General features: G+C 44.3%; 1 protein-coding gene across 3 annotated transcripts in view; it reads left to right on the top strand.

Annotated features, from left to right (window-relative positions):
- Window positions 1–7,205: 7,205 nt before the first annotated feature.
- Window positions 7,206–25,346, top strand: part of SPECC1 (sperm antigen with calponin homology and coiled-coil domains 1) — a 218,428-nt gene continuing 200,287 nt past the window's right edge. For 2 of the 3 annotated variants that reach the window (XM_032841336.1, XM_032841339.1), the window contains exon 1: window positions 7,772–7,982. The gene's annotated coding sequence lies outside the window, so the exon portion shown is untranslated. Of the gene's footprint in view, window positions 7,290–7,771; window positions 7,983–25,346 lie in introns of those variants that run through there. The other variant, XM_032841337.1, reaches the window with a different exon arrangement.

Genomic DNA, 25,346 nt, shown 5'->3' with positions numbered 1-25,346 from the left:
TACCCCTTCATCTGTCAGTGGACATTCAGGTTGTTTCCATACCCTCACTCTTACGCATAGTGCCACAGTAAACACAGGAGTGACAATCTCTCTCAGAGATCCTGGTTTCATTTCTTTTGGATAAATACCCAGAAGTGGGATTGCTGGATCATGAGGCCATTCTACTTTTAATATTTTGAGGACCCTCCGTACTATACACTGTTCCACAGGGGCTGCACCATTTTGTATTCTCACCAGTAATGTACAAGAGTTCCAACTGCTCCACATCCTCAACAACATTGTCTTCCAGTTTTTTTGTTTTGTTTTGTTTTTTTATGATAGTTATCCCTGCAGGTGTGAGGTGATACTTCACCGTGACTTTGATCTGCATTTCCCTGACCATTAGTGATGTTGATCCTTTTTTCACATAATCTGTTGGCTATTTGTATGTCTTTGAAGAAATGTCTGTTCGAGTACTTAGCCAATCTTTTTATAAGTATTTTTATAAGTACTTTTTAAATTTTAAGATTATTTTATAAGTACTTTTTATAAGTATTCGGGGGGTTTTGTTTTGTTTTGTTTTTTTACTACTGAATTGTCAGAGTTCCTTATATATTTTGGAGATTAACCCCTTATCAGATTTATGTTCTGCAGGTATTTTCTTGCATTCTCTAGGTTGCTTTTTTACTTTGTTGATTGTTTTTCCTTTGCGTGCAGAAGCCTTTTTAGTTTGGTAGGGTTCTGCTGGTTTATTTTTGTTTTTGTTGCCTGTGGTTTTGGTGTCATATGGATGAAATCATTTCCAAGACCAATGTCACGAAGGTTTTGCCCTGTTTTTTTTTGTTTTTGTTTTTGTTTTTTTCCAAGTGGTGTTACAGTTTGGGGTCTTATGTTTCAGTCTTTAATCCATTTTGAGTTGATTTGATGTATGGTATAAGGGTCCAATCTCATTGGCTTTGTCCTATCATGTCGATATCTAGTTTTCCCAATACCATTTGTTGAAGAAACTATCCTTTCCCCATTATAGATTTATTACAAACCCTATCGAAATCCCAGTGGTGTTTTTTGTAGAAATTAAAAAAAAAAACCCAAATCTAAAGTTCATATAGAACCACAAAGAAAACAGGAATAGCCAAATCAGTCCTGAGAAAGAAGAACAAAGATGGGGCATCCTATTTCCCGCTCATGTTCTATAAATAAATAAATAAATAATCTTAAAATAAAATAAAATAAAATAAACTACAAAGCTATAGTAATCAAAATAGTATGGTACTGGCATAAAGACAGACATATAAACCAATATAATGAGACATAAATCCATGCCTCCATGGCCAACTGATCTTCAACAAGGGTGCCAAGAATAACCATTTTTAATATATAAAGTTTCTCTAAGTCTCTTTTTCGTTTACCTCAGTGAATACGGCCTCCTACTATACACACCATTTATAGTCTATTTTCCACTGTGTTATCATTATTCTGTATCATCAAATATTTTACAGTATTACTTTGAAATTGAGACATAATTCACTTACTATAAAATTCACCTTTTCAAGTGTTTAAGTACAGTGGTTTTCTTGTATATTTGCAAACTTTCACAACAGTCACCACTATCAAATTCCAGAACCTCTCGTCACCCCCACCACCCTCTCCAAAATCCTGGAACTGTTAGCAGTCACTCCCCCTTTGTGCCCCTCCCTTCATCCCATGGAAGCCACTAATCTACTTTCTGTGTTTAGGGATTTGCCTATTCTGGAAATTTCATATGAATGTACTTATACAGTATGTGGCTTTTTGTGTCTGGCTTTTTTCACTCAATATAAAATTTTCAGGGTTCACCTACGTTATAGCATGGATGAGCATTTCATTCCTTTATTTTTTTTTCTTTATTTCTTTTTACTGATAATAATATCCCATTGTATAGATATACATTGTGTTTATCCATTTATCAGTTGATGGATATTTGGGTTTTTTCCCCCCTACCATTTGCCCATCGCAAATAGTGCTCTTCTGAATATTTGTGTACAGATTTCTGTTTGAATTCTTATTTTCGGTTTTTTAGGGGCAAGGAGTAGAATCGTGGGCCATAATGGTAACTCTGTGCTTAACTTTTTGAGGGACTGCCAAACTGTTTTTTCGCAGTAGTCACACCATTTTACAGTCCCACAAACAATGGACGAGGCTTCTGATTTCCCATAGCCTTGGCAACATTTGTTACCGTCTGTTCGGCTGTACCCATTGCTGGTAGGTGTGAAGTAGTCTCATTGTGGCTTTGGTTTGCCTAGCTCTAATGCCTAATGATGGTGAACATTGTTTATGTGCTTATCGGCCATTTGTATATTTTATGTTCTCTTTGGAGATGTGTCTCTTTGAATCCTTTGCCCATTCATTAGTTGAGTTATTTGCCCCTTTACTATTGAGTTGTAAGAGTTCTTTACATGTTCTGGAGAACAGACCCATATATCAGATATATGACTTGCAAATATTTTCTTCTATTATATATGGGTTATCTTTTCACTGCCTTTTGCAGCACAAGAGTTTTTAATCTTTAGGAAGGCTAATTTACATAATTTTTTTGTTTCTTGCTTGTGTTTAAGATCTCTACGAAAACATTACAAATCCAAGGTCATGAAGTTTTACACTTACGTTTTCTTCTAAGATGTTTGTATGTTTTCTTCTAAGATGTTTTCAGCTGTTACATCTTTGAGGTAATTTTGTATATAATATGAAATAGTCTAGTTTCATTCTTTTGTATATGGATATCCAGCTGGCCAGCACCTTTTGTTGAAAAGACTGCTCTTACCCCATTGAATGGTCTTGGTTCTCATGTCAAAGATCACCTTCCCTAAAAGTATGGGTTCGTTTCTGGACTCTCAGTTCTATTTTACAGATCTACATATGTCTGTCCTTGTGTCAGTACCACACAGTGTTGATTGCTATAGCTTTGTAGTAAGTTTTAGAACACCCAGTGCTTTGGGACTCCTGGGTGGCTCAGTCGTTAACAGTCTGCCTTCGGCTCAGGTCATTGTCCCGGGATCCTGGGATCAGGCCCCACATCGGGCTCCCTGCTGGGCGGGAAGCCTGCTTCTCCCTCTCCCACTTCTCCTGCTTGTGTTCCCTCTCTCACTCTGTCTCTCGCTGTCAAATAAATAAATAAATCTTTTTAAAAAAATAATAAAGATTTAGAACACACAGTGCTCCATGCAATCTATGGCTTTGTAATAAGTTTTAAAATTGGGAAGTGAGAGTCTTTCAGCTTTGTTCTTCTTTTCAAGATTGTTTTGATTATTCTGAGTCCCTTGCATTTCCATATGAGCTATAGAATTAGCTTGTCAATTTCTGTAAAAAGAGAAACTGGAATTTTGATAGGGATTGCATTGAATCTGTAGATCAATTTGAGGAATATTGTCCTCTTAAGTCTTACAATACATGAACACGAGAGTCCATTTAAGACTTCCTTAACATTTTTCAATGTTGTATAGTTTTTTTATGTACAACTCTTGCACATAATTTGTTAAATATATTACTAAGTATGCCTTCCCTTTTGGTGTCATTGTAAATAGAATTGCTTTGTTATTATTTTGGATTGTTCATTGCAAGTATGTAGAATTGAAAATTATTTTTATATAATGACCTTGTATCCTACAACCTTGCTGAACAAGTTTATTAGCTCTGTTTTGTTAAAGACTTTTTGAGATGTTCTACATAGAAGATCATTAGATAATAGAAATAGTTATACTTTTCTTACCCATCTGGATGCCTTTCTTTTTATTGCCTAATTTCCTTGGCTAAAGACTCCAATGCAATATTGACCAGAAGTGGCGAGAGCAGAGACATCTCTATCTTGTTTCTGATGTCAGAGGAAAACTTTCTGATTTTCACCCTTAAGTGTGGTGTTTATTGTTGGCCTTTATCAGGTTGAGGAATTTCCTTTTTATTCCTGGTTTATGGAATATTTTTATTATGGAAGGGCATTGGATTTTGTCAAATGCTTTTTCTGCTTCTATTGGAAAAATCCTGTGGTTTTGTCCTTCATTCTATCAATATGGTGTATTATGTTGATTGGTTGTCATATGTTGGACCAACCTTGAATTCCTGGGGTAAATCCCACTTGGCCATGGTATGTAATCCCTTAGATATGTTGCTAGATTTGGTTTGTTGGTGCTTTGTTAAGGATTTTTACATCTGTGTCATAGGGAATATTGATATAGTATCACTTTTAATGGCTGCATGGTGTTTAATTACATGGATAAACCATAATGTAACCAATTAGACTTTCAATTCTTTCCTTTGTTGTCATTGTTACAATCAAGGATCAGCTTATAACTCCTGCACATACAGTTTTGCATTCATCCATGATTATTGTCATAGGATACATTCCTACAGATGGAATAACTGAACCAGAGGTGCAGAGATGTTTGTCTCATTTTGTCATTGGCATCTTTGTTTTATTTTTAGGATTTTCATTATTTGCGGAGGCTTTTTATTTTCAAAGTCAAATCTGTTTTTTTTTATGTATTCTGCCTTTGTGTGTGGGCTCAGAGAGGCCTTGCTCACCTTGTTCAGATATACAATCTCCTCTCTTTCCTTCTAGGTTTTTTTTTTTTTTTTTAAGATTTATTTATTTGACAGAGAGAGAGAGAGAGAGAGAGAGAGAGGGAACACAAGCAGGGGGAGTTGGAGAAGGACAAGAAGGCTTCCCATTGAGCAGGGAGCCCAGTGCAGGGCTCGATCCCAGAACCTGGAGATCATGACCTGAGCTAAAGGCAGACGCTTAACGAATGAACCACCCAGGCACCCCTCTTTCCTTCTAGTTCTGATAATGCTTCTTCTTCTTTTTTTTTTTTCTCCACTTAAATTTTTATTCTGTCAGAAATCATTTGGGTACATGGTATAAGGTAAGAGTCTTTTTTTTTTAATCTCTCTCTAAATGTTTATCCAATATTCCCAATGCCATTTTTAAAAACAATCCATTTTTTTTATCCTCAGATTAGTAATGCTATCTTTATCTTAATTCTTATTTTGGGGTTTGTTGTGATCCATTTACGATGTTTCTATTCCTGAACCACAACACTGCAATTATTTTACTTCTCTGGTCTCTTTTAATATCTGGCAGTACAAGTCCCTTTTCATATTTTTTTCAACAATTTTCTTCTACAGAGAAGAATAAATTATTCTATATCTTCTATAGAGAAGAATTACTCGACCAGGTACATTTTAGGATAGTTTTATAAGACATCCTTTTCATAACTCTTAATCGTGTTAGAATTTTTATTGGAATTACAATACATTTATATAACTATTTTGTGCAGAATCAATATCATGGTATGTTGGTATTTTTTTTCATCCAGTCCTCTGTTCTGTTACTCAGTAAAATGTTATCGATTTGGGGGGGGTGTGTGATTGCAATTTTCTTACCAGATTTATTCATAGATATTCTATACATATTTTCACTCGTAAGCAGAACTTGTTTAGCATACAATAACTTATTTAGAGGTATTGTGTTATTATACAATTTAGTAATTTTTTATCAATTTTTAGAAAATTTAGAAAATACAGTGTGAATTTAAAAAAGAAATGACACACAATAGCCACCCTGAACACTTTGTGTATGTCCTTCTGGTAATAGATTTACGGTCTGATTGGTAAGATGCAATCACATGAAAGACTTAAGCCAGGGGTGTCTGGGTGGCTCAGTGGGTTAAGCCTCTGCCTTTGGCTTAGGTCATGATCCCAGGGTCCTGGGATCAAGCCCCACATTGGGCTCTCTGCTCAGTGGGGAGCCTGCTCCCCCCCCATCTCTCTGCCTACTTGTGATCTCTGTCTGTCAAATAAATAAAATCTTGAAAGAAAGAAAGAAAGAAAGAAAGAAAGAAAGGCTTAAACCAGCGCACTAGCTTGTATTTTTTTGCCGGTCCAGCATTTTTTTTGCTTTTGGGAACTGCTCTTTTTATAACTAGTGGGGCTGTCAGTCACCAAGGTCCCTCTCCCTTACCACGGGGCTGGAGAGGGTCTCACTCTAAAGTTCTTCTCTGAGGAGTGCCTGTCTTCTGAGGTCTCGAATGCCATAGGCTTCTAATCATGCAATGCTGCCGGGAAAGGCTTTCCCATCCCAAGGGCACCATGTTTGAAGGCATCAAACTTGGGGAAGCAGAGCTGAAAGGTGATGAAAACAGGTTCCTGATGACTTTGGAACCTCCAGGTCTCCTGGCTGAAAGCCAGCTCAAATGCATCCCTTGACTATCCAGTTAGTCAAGCCAATAAATTTGTTCTTTTGCTTAAGCGAGTGGTGGGGTTGGGGCGGGAGGGAGATGACACCCAGGTGAGTTAGGTCCCCTTATTCTCCTGCTCCTTTCTCCGCCCTGGGAAGATGGATATTCTCCAGTGAGAGCAGGTCCCATGCATTGTCCCCTGCTTTCTTTTTTTTTTATTTATTTATTTGACAGAGAGAGATCACAAGCAGGCAGAGAGGCAGGCAGAGAGAGAGGAGGAAGCAGGCTCACTGCTGAGCAGAGAGCCCGACGCGGGGCTTGATCCCAGGACCCTGAGATCATGACCCGAGCCGAAGGCAGCGGCTTAACCCACTGAGCCACCCAGGCGCCCCGTCCCCTGCTTTCTTTAAGAGGGAAGGCCACCAAAGGCAAAGGCATTTGCCAGGGTGGCATGGGGCCACGTTTGTAAGAACAGCGCCCGCAGGGGAAGGCCAGCTTTTAGCTGCATGGCCACAGCCCCTTATTGTGATCTGTTGTTAGAAAGGCAAAGTCTGGGGCGCCTGGGTGGCTCAGTGGGTTGAATCCTCTGCCTTTGGCTCGGGTCATGATCTCAGGGTCCTGGGATCGAGCCCCGCATTGGGGTCTCTGCTCTGCGGGGAGTCTGCTTCCTCCTCTCTCTGCCAGCCTCTCTGCCTCCCTGTGATCTCTGTCTGTCAAATAAACAAACAAAATCTTTAAAAAAAAAAAAAAAAAAAAGCCTCAGTGTCCCTGAGGCTCTGCAGACTCATGCTGTCTCCTAAGTAAAGCCTCTCTGCCGTGTAAGAGATACTTGGCTAAATCTCACCCTTATTATCCAGTATAATCGCAATTAAACTCCACCTCGTGGCAGTGACTAAGCTCAGCCCTGATGACTACAGTTCTTGCTGAGGGTAGATAGGACCTGTGTTGCTTGTTTACCTTCACAAATTCCTTCCCTGTTTTTATAGGCAGGGCTCATTGTCACTGACTGGGGCGTGCAGACCATCCAAAGTAGCAGGACACGTGGACCTCAGGTTTTGGGAGGGTGCGCGTAATTTTGGAATTCTCTGAATTCAAAACTAGGTATGAAAATATTTAGAATGAAAAAAAGGGAATTTCAGCCAACAACCAGAGGCTTGGAGGTTTAGATGCTTAATCTCTGAGAACATCTTCACTCAGCTCACGAGAACTGCCTGCTTTGAAAGGTTTCCTGATCGTAGCCTGACTTCCCCATCCCACCTAGAACATGCTACAGCCCACAGGTTATGGCAAGTGAGGGGCCCTGAGGCTTCGGGACAAACTCACCTTTGAAGACAGACTAGCTTTTTTTTTTCTTTTCTTTTCTTTTTTTTTTTTTCCCCCTTCTGTTTGATATCTCAGGTTTGAAAGAGCAACATGCTAGTCAGCCCATGTTTTTAAATCCTTATGTTTTAGAGAGGTACAAATTAAGTGTTCAGGAACTGGTAGGAGAGAAGTGATTTTGTAGTGTGTGTTTGTGTGTGTGTGTGTGTGTGTGTGTGTATGAGAGAGAGAGAGAGAGAGAGATGGAGGGAGGGAGGGAGGGAGAGGGAGTAGGGAGGGGTGGGGTGGGGGGAGGCTGTCAGAAGCCTTGGAGCCTGCCTGCTTCCTGAGTGAAGCTTTGCTCAGATGCTCACTGCCTGGGCCCCTTGAGTGTGGTTTTCCTCCCCGGCCAGCACCAAACCCCAGAATAGTGCGGCTGACTTGCTGATTGAGGTCAGCAGCTCCCCGGAGGCACGAGAAGCCAAAGCCTTTGCAGTAAGTACATAGTTGGTTATTATTTAGGATGGGGATGGAAAATCTTAGAAGAATAGCTCTCTCTGGGGGAAGAGGTTCTTCTGCTTTAGGTATAATGTCTAACATACCCAGTGAACCCTGATATGACTAAGGCCTGATTAATACATTTTTGTGTGTGTGATTCATGGACTAGATCATTGAATGCTACATACAATGTTTTGGGGGGCTAAAAATGAATTTGAAACTCATCTTCTGATATCTTGAAAAAAAGTCTTTTCCCTGCCTGTTACTTTTTTCATCTTACAAAGTAAGGATCGTTAATGCTGACTTTAATATATGGAGTCTGGGGGGAAAGAAATCCTCCCTGTGGGTACTAATTACTAGTGCTATGGAGATCTGTTTTCACAACCAAAGTGAATAGGGCTGCTTCTGTGCATTTTTTTCAGCAAGTGTGGGACAGAGAACCACCCACTTGACTGGTTCTTAGGCCCCCGGAAAATTCTAGAGCCCTCTGCCCTTGAAGGTGAGCACTGTGGAGTGAGCCCTCCCATCTTGCAGAGGGCCTGATAATGTCCCAGAGCTTAATATCTGGGCCAAACATTGTGCTCATGAGGCCTAGATGGCAGAACTTCAAAGATGTGACAAAGATAGAGGCTTTTCTAGGAAGTTACTTATTATATGGTTTCTGTTTAGACAGTATTTTGTACTAACCCTCCCCCCAGCCCCCATCCCCGTCCTCACCCCAGCCAAAGGCACAGGCTACTTTGAAATGTCTCTTCACCATTCTGTTTTTCTGGAAATGAAGTTTTTAGGGTTTTTTGGTTTTGTTTTTGTTTTTTCCTTTTTCCTCTGATGTCTTATTAGGATAAAATATTTAGCTCAGTAATTAAGGAAGTTGATGTTTTAAGTTTACTCAAACAATGTGATTTTCCCCACCTTGTTAGACTGCAAAGGGAAAAAAAAGACACACACATTCCCTGTTTCTGCTGCAGGATTCACTAATATGGCTCCGTTTTGTTCCTTTACTACTGGGTTCCACAGACAACGTATCTTTACACTGTTCTAGTGGAGAGTAGATGTTTCACTTCCTTTAATCTTCCCTTTGCCAAGTGGGTTTACAAGTAATTGTTGTCTAAGCAGGAGAAACCCACAAAAGTAGGGAGAGCATGAAACTAACCATACTAAACTTTCAAGTGGAAACAGACACTATGTGTGAAGTAGCTTCCTCATTTCAGTCCCCCCGCACCCCCCCACAAACACGTTTACACTTTGTCATGTGACAAAAATAACATTTTTGTTAGGTGATAGGCACAGCACTCAAGTTATCTCATTTGATTCTCAAAACACTCCCGCAAAGTGGCTGTATTTATGGTCTTCACTTTATAGGCAAGGAAACTGAGGCATAGAAAGATTTTTATAACTTGTTGGAGTGGTGCAGCTGGGATTGGGACTTGGGTCTTTCTAAATCCACAGCAAATTTAGAAATTAGAGAAAATAGTGACTCATTTCCACACCCTCAAACAACTTAAAATTTCTATATTTTTTTCTACTTGTACAACTGGATATTATATTGTAGGGTTTTTTTTTTAATGTTATTAGCATCACAATTATTTTTAATAGTGTATAATGTTCTAGTCAGTGATTGTTTCATAAATTACTTAATATTCCCTGTTCAAATTGGGTTGTTTTCCTTTCTCTGCTGTTTGTTTTCTTACTATTATAATGATACTTCAGGGGCCCCTGGCTGGCTCAGTCAGTAAAGCATGTGACTCTTGATCTTGGGGTTGTGAGTTCAAGCCTCACGTTGAGTGCAGAGATTACTTAAAAATAAAATCTTAGGGACGCCTGGGTGGCTCAGTTGGTTAAGCGGCTGCCTTCGGCTCAGGTCATGGTCCCAGCGTCCTGGGATCGAGTCCCACATCGGGCTCCTTGCACAGCAGGGAGCCTGCTTCTCCCTCTGCCTCTGCCTGCCATTCTATCTGCCTGTGCTCACTCTTGCTCTCTCTCTCTGGCAAATAAATAAAATCTTAAAAACAAAAACAAAAACAAAAACAAAAAAATCTAAAAAACAAAAAAACAAAAAACAAAAAAACAAAACTTCAGTAACTACATTGTCCATATGATTTCCCTCAGGTTTCTGGATCATTTCTGTAGAGTAGATTCTCAGACATGGGATTACTAGATAAAAGGGACATGAACATTTATTTTAACAGTGCTGAATTACTCTCTATCAACACTCTGTATGAGGTCCCCCTTTGATTTCATCCATTTCACCAAGGACAGTATCATTTTAAAAAATAGACAAAACAGGGGCACCTGGGTGGCTCAGTGGGTTAAGCCTCTGCCTTTGGCCCAGGTTATGATCTCAGGGTTCTGGGATCGAGCCCTGCATCGGGCACTCTGCTCAGTGGAGAGCCTGCTTCTCTCTCTCTCTCTCTGCCTGCCTCTCTGCCTACTTGTGATTTCTGTCTGTCAATAAATAAATAAAAATCTTAAAAAAAAATAGACAAAACAGAAGCCCTTTGTAATTTTGCATTTCTTTTAATATAATTAAGTTGAATGGTTTTTTTCACATTTGTTTGTTATATTTTCTCTTTTGCTCATCTGTTAGGATTTTAATTTTTTTTTTTGCTAATTTATATAACTTTTTGATAAAATTTATTTGGCATACTTTTGTCAGTTATTTTTCAGCCTAGTGGTCACCTTTTCAAAACAAATTTTTTAAAAATGCAGCCATTTAACATTTTCACATAGTCCAAATTTTCCATCTTTTTTTTTCCTTGATTCTTTTTACCTTAGAGACCTGTTATCCTCTTTTAAGGGATTTTTTTTTTCCTTCTAGTTTGTATTTGGGTGGATGATGTGAAAAGTGGGCTCAAACTGACTTAAAATAATGCCAAACAGTTTTTCCAACATCATTTATGAGAAATCTTTGTATTCTCTGGTTCCTCCGCTTTTCTGTTAAAAGATTTTTCTGTGTTATCTGTGTGATCTATAGCAGCTGTTTCTGTGCCATTATCTCATTGTATTAATTTTTTTAATTTTTAATTTTTTAAAAAGATTTTATTTATTTATCTGACAGAGAGATCACAAGTAGGCAGAGAGGCAGACAGAGAGGGGGGGAGGGAAGCAGGCTCCCTCTTGAGCAGAGAGCCTGATGCGGGGCTTGATCCCAGTACCCTGAGACCATGACCTGAGCCGAAGGCAGAGGCTTAACCCATCGAGCCTCCCAGGCGCCTCACATTGTATTAATTTTTGTTGCTTTTGTGATATATAGAGAGGATGTTGTGTAGAGTCAACATGAAGTACTGACTATGAGTGTGGACTCAGGAGGCAGGCTGCTAAGTCCTAACTTGTGTGTCCCTTGGTTTTATTATTTGTAAAATGGGGATAGTAATAGATAATGTCCACTACGTGGGTTGTTAGGGTGAGGAAACAAAAGCTAAATTAAAAAAAAAAAAACACTGGAAACAGTATTTGATTTATATACATATTTGTAGAGAATATTTGATGCATACATGTATGTATTTTATGCTCACAAATGTACAGTATGTATTTTATATAATATGTATTAAGAAATATAGATCATATATTTTCTTACATAGAGTCAAATGTGTCCTTTCCCTATTTGGGTTAAGACAAACTTTCACACAGTCTTGGGAGACAGAGAAAGAAAATTTGACTCTATATGTGTTAAGAAATTTGGTACATTGAAAGATAGGCAAGTAACAAAGATACACATGCAAAACACACACCACAGAGGATTACTACCCATTATAAATAAAGAATTCCCATGAGTCATTTAGCAAAAGACGAATACATAAAGAAAAACCAGGCAAGGACAGTTTGTAAATAGGCAAGTTATATTTATTTTTATAAATAAGTAATTCATAGGAGAAGAAATATAGCTGATCAATAAACATATCATGTTCAACGTCAGTAAGTACCATGGAAATGCAAATTCGAATACTAATGAAATATTTCACTTGCAACAGATTGGCAAAAATTGAAAATAGGTTATCCGGTGTCAAAGAGAATATATGGAGATGGGCATTAGCAGTCACAAGTGTAAGGAACAAGAATTAGTAAAGATTTTTGTACGGCAATTTTATAAAATCTACCAAAATGTAAAATAACCTTTAACGTATCTCAGAACAATTCTGTATATTTTCAAGTAAGCATATACAAGTGTGATCATATTTACATTTAAAATTTCATTATTTATATCAAGAAACCTGAACTCTCAGGGCACCTGGGTGCCTTGGTCAGTTAGGAATCCGACTCTTGATTTCGGCTCAGGTCATGATCTCAGGGTCGCGAGATCAAACCGATCATCGGGCTTGGCCTTGGGCCCGGAGCTTGCTTAAGATTCTCTCTCCCTCCCCTCTCCCCCCACACCACTTGCATGTGTGCTCTTGTTCTCTCAAAAAAATAAGAAACTTAAACTGCCTATTTTTTAAATTTGTATGTATATAAAAATTCATCTTAAAAAAGTAGTGGGTGTATAATATCAAGCTGTTTACTATGGGAAGTAGAATTAAGGGCAAGGTTTCTCACCTTTTGCTATGTATATTTCTATGTTTGAATTTCTCTGTAAGTCTGTATTTGTGTATTATTTGTGTAAGATAGATAGAAAGACAGGCATCATTCCACGCCCATAGGCAAGAAAATTTTAGGGAGCAGAACCCCAGGTGTAGAGGCCTACAACTGGGAAAGTACAAGACAAATTTTAGGAAGCGTGAGCATTTGGGTGGCAGTGTTTTCACATTGTTTACGGGTTTTAACTTATGTTTTAGGAAAAGAAGCAAGGAACTTGTTGAGAAAACTCAACCTGAGAGGCTTCATTGCTGAGCTCTGACCTCTTAGCAGCTTCCCTCTCTGTTTTCCTGATGTTTGCAGGGGGTCCACACTTGGGTGGCTCATAGACCCCACCCCAGACACACTGTGCCTCTCCCCTTCCTGTGTTCCTGTTTATTCCTTATTTTATTTTATTTTTAAAGGTTTATCTATTTGGGGGAGCATGGGGGAAGGGGGGTACAGGGAAAGGGAGAGAGAAAATCCCCAGCAGACTCCCTGCCCAAGCATGGAGCCCAACATGGGGCTCAGTCTCACCACCCTGAGATCACAACCTGAGCCGAAATCAAGAGTCGGACATTTAACCGACTGAGCCACCCAGCCGCCCCCCTTATCTGTATTTTCAAAAGGGTCATCCGACCTTCATAATCGCCATTCATCTAGTTACTCGCCCAGATGATACCTAGCGCCTAGTCCCAGCCAGGTGGTTCACGAGGCCCTGCGGAGACAGCGGTGAGCAGGAGAGGGAACGGGCCAGCCCTGTGGGAGCAGCAAACCCACTAACCAATTACTCATCCCCAATGATGAGCGTTGCTAGGAAGCTACCAGGTAAGGAGAGTAATAGCCGAGAGCTCATTTAGAGGGGTGCTCAGGAGGGGGCAAGCCGAGGGAGGCTATTCTAAGAAAAGCACAGGTGGGGACTGCCCCCCTCCACCTCCCTCCCACATCCAACCATTTGGAAGCCCGTGCTGGTTCCATCACTCCAGCTCTCCCATTCTGTCCCCTTCTCTCCATTCCTCCTGCCGTTTCCTTTCTCCTTGTACTGGGACCACCATTCCTCAGACTGTAGTCCTCCAAATTCCCTTTACTCATCGTTTTTGCCATAGCCAACTGCTATGGCTTACTTATCAAATTTCCTAAAGCTGACATCACTAACATATTTTTTAAAAAGGAAACTTGTTGACTCCCTTGAGTAAATGAGAAATAGTGAAAACAAAATAAAGCCAACTCTACAAACTAAAACGAAAATTTACCGGTAATGAAGGCAGAACTCTGTCACCTGGTCCGTAAGGCCTATGAGGTGGCTTTGATCACAAAGGGATGCCCGTTCATGGAGGGAGCGTGTATTAGGTTTAGATATTTAGCCAGTAGAAAAGGACTCTTGTCTATGATGACTTTGTTAGCCAGTAGATTTCAAGACAAGGGCGCTGCAAGAAACAGATGGGAGAAGGAGACTGGAGAGCAGTGATTTATTGTACACTCCCAAGGGTGAGGTGAGCTGGGGACACGTGACAGCCAGGGAGCCAGAGGGTCACCCTCCGAGACAGTCCTCGGAGGCACACCTGGAGCTGCGACAAGGGACCACCTCCTAATGAGGAGAGCCTAACTCGTCTCACCCTGGGGAGAGTCAGCAGAGCGGCTGGGGAGGATTTTTGCAGGAGATAGAGGTCAAGATCCTAGGGGGATGGTCTGCGTTGTGAATAAAAGTCTTCATTGAGCCTGGGGGCTGGAGAACTGCTCACTAGTGTACGCACTGCCTGGGGGGACCTGTCCTCGGGCTCACCGATGAGCTTAAGTAAAGGGTTTCTGGAGTCCTGGCTTCCCCAGTGCTACCTGGAGCCCTCGCTGCCTGGAAGGAGCCCGCCCGCAGTGTGATGTGCTCAGCGGCTTGTGTGAATAGGTTTGGGCTGCTGAGCACCTGGGTGGGGATCTCCTTGGCCACCACCAGGCCCTCCTCGAGGCCCTGCTGTCCAGCCTGGTGTCTTGAGGCTCCTGCTTGCTCTCATCCCCTCGGGTCCCTCACACTTGCTCCCCACCTCCTGCCAGGGCATTTCTTTCCCTTGCCTGACTGTTCCTGCTGCCTGTGGATGTCCTCTGCCCCTTTGCCCCTTTGCCCCTAGCTAATGCCCCTTATCTTGGAGTCATCTTTTCCTCGTGGAGCCTTCTCAGGCTGTCCTCCCTGGCTTGGCCATAACCCCCTCCCACGATAAGCTCTGAGAGCACACTGTGAGTCTCTACAGTAGCTTTCACAGTGGAGATCTTTTATTTTGGGAACCATATGGTCGTCCCCTGCTCTAGACCATGAACCTCCCAGTGAGCAGGAATTATGTCTGTGTTTGCTCATCCCAGTGTGAGGTGCCTCCCTGAGAGGCAGCAGGTGCTCTAAGAGGGTTTGTTGGAGGAACAAATGGATGAAACAGTCCCCAGTTGTTTGACTGTGTGAACGAGTGAATTCACTAGTCCCTTGGGACCTGACTTCGCTATTCCCAATGCAGTGACTGGCAGGGAATGAAGGAGAGTGGCAGGAGAGAAGGCTGGGGTAGTGGGGACATGCAGGCAGGGGCTGTGGATTAGACTCCAGGGGATGTGGGGGCCCACTGGAGGACTTTAAGCAGGCAAGTGATGGGACATGGTCGCTGTTTTAAAAGGAGCACTATGGATGGGGGTGAGCAGAAAAGTCAGAAGAAGATCTGAGCGGATTTGGGTTCTATCTTGACCATACAGCCAATGCATATGGCCATTGTAGTTGGCAGAATCCCCTTACTTGTTGCCCTGATCAGTGCCCTTTCCACAAAAGAGCCACAGTTCAGTCCCGAGTTTCATGTGTTAAAATACAAATAGAACTTTAAAATTAACAAATGGTTGCTGTCCCCAAAAGCCACCACAGCGGCCCCATGGCTCACGTGCTCCAGTTTGGGACACACAGTGGCCTCGGCTTCCAACCCCACAGGGACCGCCTTGGGAATGCATGGTCCTGCCAGCCTGCTGTCTCCTTCAGGCACAGACCCCGTCACACACGGAAGAGGGACACTGGGCTACAGAGGAAAGGCTACACCCCTTAACCTGGCTTTTGGGACCTCCACAGTCTGCTGCCAACCCTATTTCCATGGCTGTTTTGCTCTACTTGCCACACTGCTTATCCCCTGCAGCCAAACCAAACCACTCCAGAACATTGACTCCCTGATTGTGTCCTCCTCCCTGCCTTTGGCTCTGTTTCTCACTGGAATGCCCTTTCTGCCACAGAGGGGCCCAGAGTCGGTGGCTTTAACACAGAGGTTAATTTCCTCATAGTTCTGGAGGCTAGAAGCCTGAGATATAGGTGGCGGCCATGTTGGTTCCTTCTGAGGCCTCCCTCCTTGGCTTGTGGACGGCCATGTTTGCCCTGTGTCCTCACGTGGTCTTCCCTCGGTGAGTGTCTGTATCCCAGTTTTCTCGTCTTGAAAGGAAACCACTCTCTGGCCAGAGGGCTCACCCCAGTGACCTCCTTTTGCCTCACTCACCACTTCACAGGTCCTGTCTCCCAATACAGTCAGTGTGAGGTCCTGGGGGGTGAGGACTTCAACACAGGATTGGGGGAGGCACATTTAGTTCCTAACAAGAGTCTGGCTCCAATACCACTTTGTCTTCAAGCATTCATAGCCCTTTCATTTCCTCTGTTCTCACATGTCATAGCCCTTTGGTGGACTTCTAACACTCTGTCCTTTGGTATTCATTCATTCATTCATTCACTCACTCGAGCAGTCCGTCATTCACTAGAAACACCTGGAAACACTTCCTGAGCTCCTTCTGTGGGCCAGAGATCTGCTCGATGCTGGCGATCCAGAGCTGAAAACATGGTGCCCAGCCTGCATCCTTAGTGGACAGACAATTACAGCAGCTGTGACAGTGTGACACAGTGTGACAGATGCTGAGGCTTAAGGAGGGGCATCCGAGCCAGCGCTGGAGCCGAGCCAATGGAACTTACTAGGTCAGGGGACACTTCCGCTGAGCCCAGCGTGGTGAATGGGAGTCAAGAGGCTGAGGAAGTGGCGTGAGTGTCGCACCCGGAAAGGACGGTGTGTGGGAAGGCTGGGAGTTGCAGGGGGCCGCGGTGCTTCCAAGGAGCTGCAAGCCGTCCATTGTGGGAGCAGGTGTCTGCAGTGGGCGTGTGAGAGAGTGGGAGAGGTGGGGCCGGGGGTGGGCACGCGGGTGCAGGAAGCCTGGCATGTGGCACTGGGGCTCTCTCCTGAAAGGAGTGGCGGTGGGAGGGTTTAAGCAGGGGAGGGATTTGAGCAGGCTGTGGTTTAGAAAGCCTGCTAGCACCGTGGTGGCAGACAGGGCCTGACTCTAGGTAGGGAAACCAGGAGTAATTCTTCCGATCCCCATGAAGGTGCAAAGTGTGGAACTAAGAGGCAGAGGAAGATCCGGGAGAGCTTTGGCAATCGGAGGGCCAGAACTTGGTGACTGACCAAGGACAGTGACAGGGCCGTCATTAGGTCCCTAGATTCTGAGTCTCGGCGAATGATCCCGTTTTGAATGTGCAATTTGATGACTTGGGCTAAATGACCATACCCATGGGACTGCCACTACAATCAAGATATGGAGCCTTCCCATCACTCGCAAAGTTCCCTTTGTGGACCTTTACAGGAAGTCCGGGTCCCAGCCCCCCACCCCCACCTCGTGGCCCCCAGCAAATGCCAACCAGCTTTCTATCACCCTACATTATTTTTCGGTGCTTCTAGCATTTCAGATCCGTGGAACCACACACTTCGTAGTGCTTGGTGTCCGGTTCTTTCACTCAAGACAATGCTTTTGAGATTTCTCCTCGTTGTTCTGTGTGTCTGTCATTCATTCCTTTTTATTTTATTTTATTTATTTTTTTTTTTAAGATTTTATTTATTTATTTGACAGAGATCACAAGTAGGCAGAGAAACAGTCAGAGAGAGGAGGAAGCAGGCTCCCTGCTGAGCAGAGAGCCCGATGTGGGGCTCGATCCCAGGACCCTGGGATCATGACCTGAGCCGAAAGCAGAGGCTTTAACCCACTGAGCCACCCAGGCGCCACCCATTCCTTTTTATTGATAGGTATGGGGTGTATTAGTTTGATGATCTCTTCACACCTGTGTGTGGGTGTGGCAGTGGTACCTCTATTTTTATGGGACCAGATTTTCAAGAGCTGCATTTTTTAATCATCCACCTGTCAGTGAGTTTTTGGCCTTCTGACCATTTAGGAAGATTAAGTTCCAGTCTTGACTGATCAGAGTCACACTGGGAGCTCATTAAAAATTGATAAGCAGGACTCAACTTTGGTGGGCTGAGTCAGGACCCCATGCATGTGTGCTTTTAACCAGCCTTGAAGGTAATTTTGATCAGTCCTGTGACTATCGTGCAAACAGTCCCCATGGAGTTACAACCTCACCAGTCCTGTTGGCTCATCACTGAGAGGCCTGGGTATTATTCTGGATATTATCCTTCCTGGGTGCTGATCACATCAACTTTACCTGCCACAGGTCACCCTCGCCATTGATTTTTTTTCACTAATTCACCAAAAGGCATTAATCTAGACACCGTGCATAATTGCAAAAGCGATTCAAACTTGGCACTTAAATTAGTTGGAGATAAGTGATATTGACACACACGATCATACAAAAACAGCATTGATAATGTAAGAGGCACACAGATAAAGTGCTTAGAATTTAGAGGCACATGAAATAATTTCCAGCTTTTTGTGTGTGTCAGGAGGCAGTTGTCAAATACGGTTACAGGAAAAGGTAACATCTGATCTGGGTCTTGAAGGATGGATAAGATTTGTGCCTAAGGGGGTTGAGGGTAAGAAAAACAGACCTGGCAGAGGGAACAGGAAGAAAACAAGAAGAAAGGCTGGGAGGTGGGCAAGGTGTATGCTGCTGGGGGCCTGGAAAGCCACCTTGACTGGAGCTTGGATAGCATAAGGTTGGCAAGGTAGGCGTGGCCCAGCACAAGGCAAGCCTTAGATTACATTCATTCAGCCCCCTTGAGCTTTAACAAACACACATGTCGCCACTGCCACAATCAGGACTTACAACCCTTCTCTCACCCTCAAAATTTCCTTCTACTGCTTTATCGTCAGCCCCTCTGACGTGTGCTTTCTAATACACTGAACAATTAATCCTGATACTCTTTTCCTGGAGATAGCATCACATCGCGTAGGTCAAGACCTCAGTCCCAAAAGTCTGTCCCCACCCCTCCCTCACTCCCAGTTCAGGCCAATCACAAGTCCAGCTTGGAGGTTCCCACAACCCCCTCCTCAGGTTCAGTTAATTTGCTAGAGCGGCTCACAGAACTCAGAAAAACATTTATGGACTTTTACCAGTTCCTTATGAAAGGTGTAATAAAGGATCTAGATGAACAGCCCCCTGAAGAGGATATAGTGTGAGTTCTCAGGCCATGATAACCACTGCTCTGTTTTCTAGCCCTGTAGGGATGCCTTTTCCAGAATGTCACATAAATGGAATCATACAGTAGTAACCTTTTAAGCTTGCCTCCTTTCACTTAGCATAATGAATTTATAATTCTTCCTTTTTTTTTTTCTTTGTGCATGTCATTCAGTACATGGACATACCACAGCTTATCCACTCACCACTGAAGCACAGGCAGTTTATTTCAAATTCTCACTATTATGAACCAGGCCGTTTTGAACATTCATATTACAAATGTTTGTGTGAACACAAGTCTTTACTTCTCTTAGATAAATGCTGAGGAGTGGGACCACTGAATTGTCTAAGTGCAGATTTAATTTTATAAGAAATGACTACACTGTTTTGCAAAGAATCTGTACCATTTTGCATTTCTGCCAGCAATGAATAAGAGTTCCAGTTGCTCCAAATCCTTGCTAGCACTTGATATGGCTTTTATTTTATTTTACTTTATTTTTTACTTTCTAGGCATTCTTCTAGGTGTGTAGTAGTATCTCTTTGTGGTTTCAATTTGCATTTACTTAATGACTAATGGTGTTGAGCGTCTTTCATGTGCTCTTTTTCCATTCCGAAAATAGCTTCTTTGGTAAAATGTTGAAATCTTTGCCCATTTTTTTGTTGAGTTCTGTGTTTTGTTACTGTTGAGTTGGGCAAGTTTTTCATAAATTCAGGAATCAAGCCCTTCATTGTGTGTGTGTGTGTGTGTGTGTGTGTGTTCTGCAGATGCTTTTCTTCTAATCTGTGGCTCGTCTTTTCATTTTCTTGGTAATGTCTTTGGAAGACCTGAAGTTTTAAATTGCGGTGAAGTCTAACTTATCAGGTTTTTTTTTTTAAATTTATCTTATGGATCATGCTTTTAGTGTTGTATCTAGGAAATCTTTGCTGAACCCAAGATCACAAAGATTTTCTCTTTTCCTCTAGTACTTTTCTAGTTCTGCTTGAGTTTCATAGTTAGGTCATGGTTCATCTTTAGCCAGCAGTTATTATGGGCCAGACCCTGGGCCCAGAGCCGGGGGATCACAGAGGCATAAGAACGAGTCTTTTGCTCGAGTGTCATCTAGGCTGGGGAGCTGGGCATGGGGGAGAAAGTCAGCAGAATGTGAAGCTCACATAAGGGGCGCTGTGGACACTCACTGTGCTGGGGAAGCAGGACTATTCGCTAGACAAGGGGCCGGAAGCTGGGTTTTACAAGGACTGTCAGAGTTTGGCTGAGAGTGGGATCTGGGGCAGGCAGCCCACTGGTCTGGGCGTGAAGTGGCCTTGGGGAGACCTGGAGAACATTAGCCATCGCCACGCTGGGTCTGAGCACTAGGCACCTGGAAGGAGTGGGCAGAGCACAAAGTGTGCCTTACCCTGAAACAAAGAGAAGGCCGGGGGCGACGTTACCATTTGGCTCATGCTATGCTTTTTGAGGGACGGGGACCGTCTTTCTTCCCTGAACGTCACTCAGACACAACTGTAGCACAAAGCCCTTCCTTCAGGGGCAGCTGCTGTGACCTTCCCTAACTGTCTCCAGCTCTCACCCTAGGGACAGAGCCGGGGGCCTTGACTGCGGTGATGCTCCGTGTAGATTTCCCCCTGGGAACCGCGCAAGGGACACATAATGACAGGGTGATCCCAGGAGCAGGCAGCAGCATGATCCCTCATATTCACGCCCATTGTACTTATTTCAAACACAATACCAGAAGCGTGTGGTGCTGGGGAAAAGGAGAGCATATTCCAGGCACTGAATAAATTAACCCTTCAAAGCACAGCGGTGGCTTTCATTAGCCAGCTGGCATTATGGGAAGATAGCTGAAGCCCGTGGGTTCGAAAAGAGTATTTCAGGAATGTGAAAGCAAGCAATCAGCTGCATTCAGTGATTTAACTTAATCCAGTAACAATAAGGAAATCCAGCGGAGTAACAGCCTCTCATAGCCTCTTCGAAGGGACAGACTCTGCCTGTTACTCAGAGGGGGTGTCCACCAGGACTCGGGGGCAACCGGGGTGACAGTGCAGGCAAGAGTTAGCTCCCTGCCCCTTCGGAACCTGTGCAAGCTCCAGAAAATTTCTGTCTTTCCCTCATTTCTTGCCGGTGGCCCCAGGAGGGCACCCAGACTTCTCTGGCTGGCCTCTCCCTTCTCCCTCCTCCACCCCAGGGCCAGAGCACTTTCCCCGGGATGCCGGCTGCCTGCAAGACCTCCCTTGCTGCCTGCCATGCTATGGGTACCTTGCCATGGCTCCTGGGGCCATACCGTTACCCCTCTGCCGCTACCACTGGTCCCTGCCACCACCATGGTTTTTTTTGTTTTTTGTTTTTGGGGATTTTTTGTTTTTTTGTGTTTGTTTTTTTTTTTTTTTTTTTTTTTTTGTAGTTGGGAGGTGCCAGACAGCCAAGAATTCACTATGTCCCCCAAATACTCCATACAGTGGGAGACCTCAGAATTTCCGTGTTGCTTTAATGGTCCAATTCCTGCCTGTCTCCCTCATCCCTAGAGGGGTGTCAGGGACTGCCAGGGGGCCCTCCCTCACCGGCCTCCTGACAAGCCACCCCTGCTGGGCCCCAGCCTTCCGCGTGGTTGGGGTCCAGTGGAGACTTTGCTCTTCTGAACTCTGTAAGCTCTAATGACATAGGGCTACCTTCTCAGAATAAAGTCATCATCCTAGAAGATCCACTTCTACCTGTTGGGTGTCCTTTGTGGGTCTGTCAGCAGCCATGAAGACTCTGACCACGTCAGAGGAGAAGACCACCATCGTTGAGCAAGAAACCAGAGAGAAACCAGATCCAGTACTATTTTCCCCCTCTATATATAGTCTTTACTTGGCCAAGCTCAAAATTTACTTTGGTTTTTGGCTCAGTTGTCTCCTTGCCAAACACAAACACACGCGGCGGCTTGGGCCCTCAACAGGAGACTCCCCTCCCTTGGTCTCCTGAGGGCACCCCGTCTCTGACGGGAGATGCAGATGAGTGGAGAGAAATGAGGAGAGGTGAGCACACAACTTCCAAGGGGAAGAGAAATTCAGTGGTCACGATTAAAGCCCTGAAGGGGGAACGAACCCCTTGAGGAAGTCCTGTTGCCTCACTCACGGACCTCGCTGGCTGGAGAGCTTGCTTCCACCATGGGGGACGGTGATGTAGAGGAGGAACTACTACCCCCAGTACTCTCTTCTCTGAATCAGAAGTGGGGTGAGGGTGGGGTGCCTCTACCACAACTCTTGGATGGGTAAGCCACTTTCTTAGCAAGGGGACACATGAGACGACCCTCTGTGGTTTCTCTTGTTGAGTCGCATTTGTAATATATGTAGTGGCTTTGTGCCCTCCCCCGTCCCGCATCATGGTAGGGCAGGTGCACTGAGGCGTGTTGGTGGAGGGCACAGGATTCTGCTGGGTGGGTGGGGCAGTGTGCCCTGAGGTCCTTGCATTGTTCCTAGAGGAAGTAGAACAGAATGAATCAGAGCTGGCCTGCCTGTTGCCATGGGAGCTCTGTCCCTGACATCACGGGGCCTCACCCCTTGTCCCACCTGCCTTAGGGGCCCCACTCAGGAACAAAGATACAAAAAGAGGTTGGATAAGAGATGAGATACCTAGACTTGATCCTTTAAATGACTGGGTCCCTAAGTCTGTGGTTACCTCCAGCTACCACTAGGCATCTAACATAATTTCATTTATTTTTATGTTTCAGTTAAGACATCTGAAATCTTAAACCATAAAAATGGAAAGGATTGTTTCTCTATGACTGTAAAACTAGAATGCATACCAAAAATTTTAAAAGGCTAACTTTCAGGAATAAGTCCAGGAAATGAGATGAAGGGATAGGTGATTTTAGAGATTTGGTATTGAATAATTTTAGGAATTATTTCTCCAGCATGTTCTAAGTGATTGAGGTGAATTTTTATAATGCTCATGCTTACACATCAACATGAATAATACTTTCAAGGTAATAATGCTAGGAGGCATTATAGCCGTGTCAGTGGGGTTCTCAACCTGAAAGCAATTTTGGGATTGGATTTCTTTCCCACTGGTTTAAAAACTTGTGTATATGGAAAAAGAGCGTCATTGCTTTATAATTCTGTCTTGTATTTGCGCATTAATTCAGCATGTACTCAGTGAATGATACCCATTTGCTAGGCCTTGTGCTGCCCAACGAGGGAAGGGCAGGGAGATGCCAGCACCCATTTCTTCAATGAAAGGCAGAAGCTAAGTATCCTTTAGTGAGTGTTTGTTGAGCACCAGTTACATGCCCCCCAGTGTAAAGGATGCAGACCCTGTGATTAACAAGGATGGTAAAGCCCTCTTGGCACTGAGCTTCCATAGTGGCAGAGGAAGCCAGATGATCAATGACTGTGATAGTCCTAGTTTGGTGAGGAAGGCTCGGAAGAAATGGTTGGGGTGGGGAGGGGTGCGGCATGTAGTGGGAGAGCTACTCAAGAGAATGGAAGGAAATCCTCCCAAGAGGCAGTGCTCTTGAGCACAGACCAACTGAGTGGGAGGGAGCCCACCATGTGAAGAGTTGGGAAAACCAGCCAAGTGGAGGGAGCAGAGTTCAGAGCTCTTCGTTGGGAACTCCCTGGTTATGTTCAAAGAGCTGGAAGCCATCTGTGGGTTGGAGCAGGGCAGAGCTTCGTGACTGAGGTGGGCCAGGCCTGGTGGCCAAGAGACTGGGTGGGAGGTGCTGTTGAAGCCCCCAGGTGAGAGACCAGGATGGCTCAGGTGGGAGTAGATCATGGACATGGTATGGAAGTGCCGAAAGGGAGCCGCAGAATTTTCTGGAAGTTTAGAAAGGGGATCGAACATTCATAGAGGGAGGTCTCGAAGTGAATGCCCCAAGATGAGAACCATGAGCCCGCTGGCCAGGTGGAGGAGATCAGGGTAAGTGGAAGGGGGGCTTGACCAAGCCCTGTTGGGTTGTCCCTTAAATTGGAAGAAGGAGGAGCCATGAACCCAGGCCTGGGTGCCCAGCTAGCAGTGGCACTGCCTGGGTCCACACTGGGGAATTTAGCAGACTTCACGGCCTCACTCGTCACCGACTGTACAGCGTGGGTGACAACAGCTGCCACGGGGCCATCAGCACTAGAGAAAGTCATCTCTAGCGATCGCTGAATGTCATGCCTGGCACATAGTCGGTGTTGATAAATGTTAGCTTAAAAATAAGTTAAGATGAAGGGTTTTGAGCAGGAAGTGATGATCCCAGCAGAACTTTGGGAAGTCTGTCAGGAATCCAGGAACTTTCCCTAGGGAAGTCTGCGTTGAAGAAAAAGGCAGGCTTCTCTCAGGAAATGGGGCAGGAGTCCCATCTCCCAGCCTGGGCAGCTGCCGGCTAGAGAAACAGGAGCCCCAGGGAAGAGCCCACAATGTCACTAAGGTTTTGGGTTAGGGAGAGCAAGCCAAAGTTTGTGCTGATAATAAAAAGGGGAAGTCGTGGGGGAAAGCCGGCTAGTCAGGGTCTATGCTGTAACACTGTGCTGCAGTTTGGCCACGCTCGGGCAAAGGCAAGGAGGTTGCCCCCTGGGAAGGGCTCACAGGCCAGCCGCACAGCAGGTAAGTCAGCAGACAAGTCTCAGAACCCTGGTGAGGCCCCCTGGACTGGGAGAAGTTTCTAGAGGGGAGATACTTGACCTCACTTCAGAAGGCAGCATTGAAGTCGGCTGGGCCAAGGGGGCACAACCTGAGCTTCCTCTGTTGGCCCCACACATCTCATCTGGGTCTCTCTCCTCCAATGAGAGCAGAGAGCTGCAAACTGGAGAGAGCGCTAAAGGATGAACAGGAGGCACTTCTTCCCCCAGCCCCCTCCTCAACGAGTCTCCATGGCTTGGTTGCGTTTCTCTACTGAAGGCCACAGTTTCTGTCTTTCAGTCTCTCTGGGTCCCATCTACTTCCTCCCTTGAGTCCCGCAGGCCTCGAGGTGATAACGGTCCTCACCTCCTCGTGTTGCTCCACCAAAGCCTGCCCACACCCTTGAAAACAGTTCTTTTCTGAGCCCTCCTTAGCGTCTCAGCTGGTGTCCCAGCCAGGGCCCAGAACCTGGGACCAAATAAATGACATGGCCCATGAAGCTTCTACCTAAAGGGATTGGAAAGTCTCCAGTTTCCTCTTACACTCTTGTTGTCTATTTTCTTACCACATTAAAAAAAAAAATGGTGGTAAATGGGGCGCCTGGGTGGCTCAGTGGGTTAAAGCCTCTGCCTTCGGCTCAGGTCATGATCCCAGGGTCCTGGGATCGAGCCCCAAATCAGGCTCTCTGCTTGGCAGGGAGCCTGGTTCCCCCTCTCTCTCTGCCTGCCTCTCTGCCTACTTGTGATCTCTGTCAAATAAATAAATAAAATCTTTAAAAAAAAATAAAAATTTTAAAAATGGTGGTAAAACACACATAATATGAAATTTACCATTGCAACCATTT

The sequence above is a fragment of the Lontra canadensis genome, unplaced genomic scaffold (assembly GCF_010015895.1).
Source record: "Lontra canadensis isolate GAN:19392208 unplaced genomic scaffold, GSC_riverotter_1.0 scaffold122, whole genome shotgun sequence".
Taxonomy (NCBI): Eukaryota; Metazoa; Chordata; class Mammalia; order Carnivora; family Mustelidae; genus Lontra; species Lontra canadensis.
This window is presented reverse-complemented; position numbering and strand designations above follow the sequence as displayed.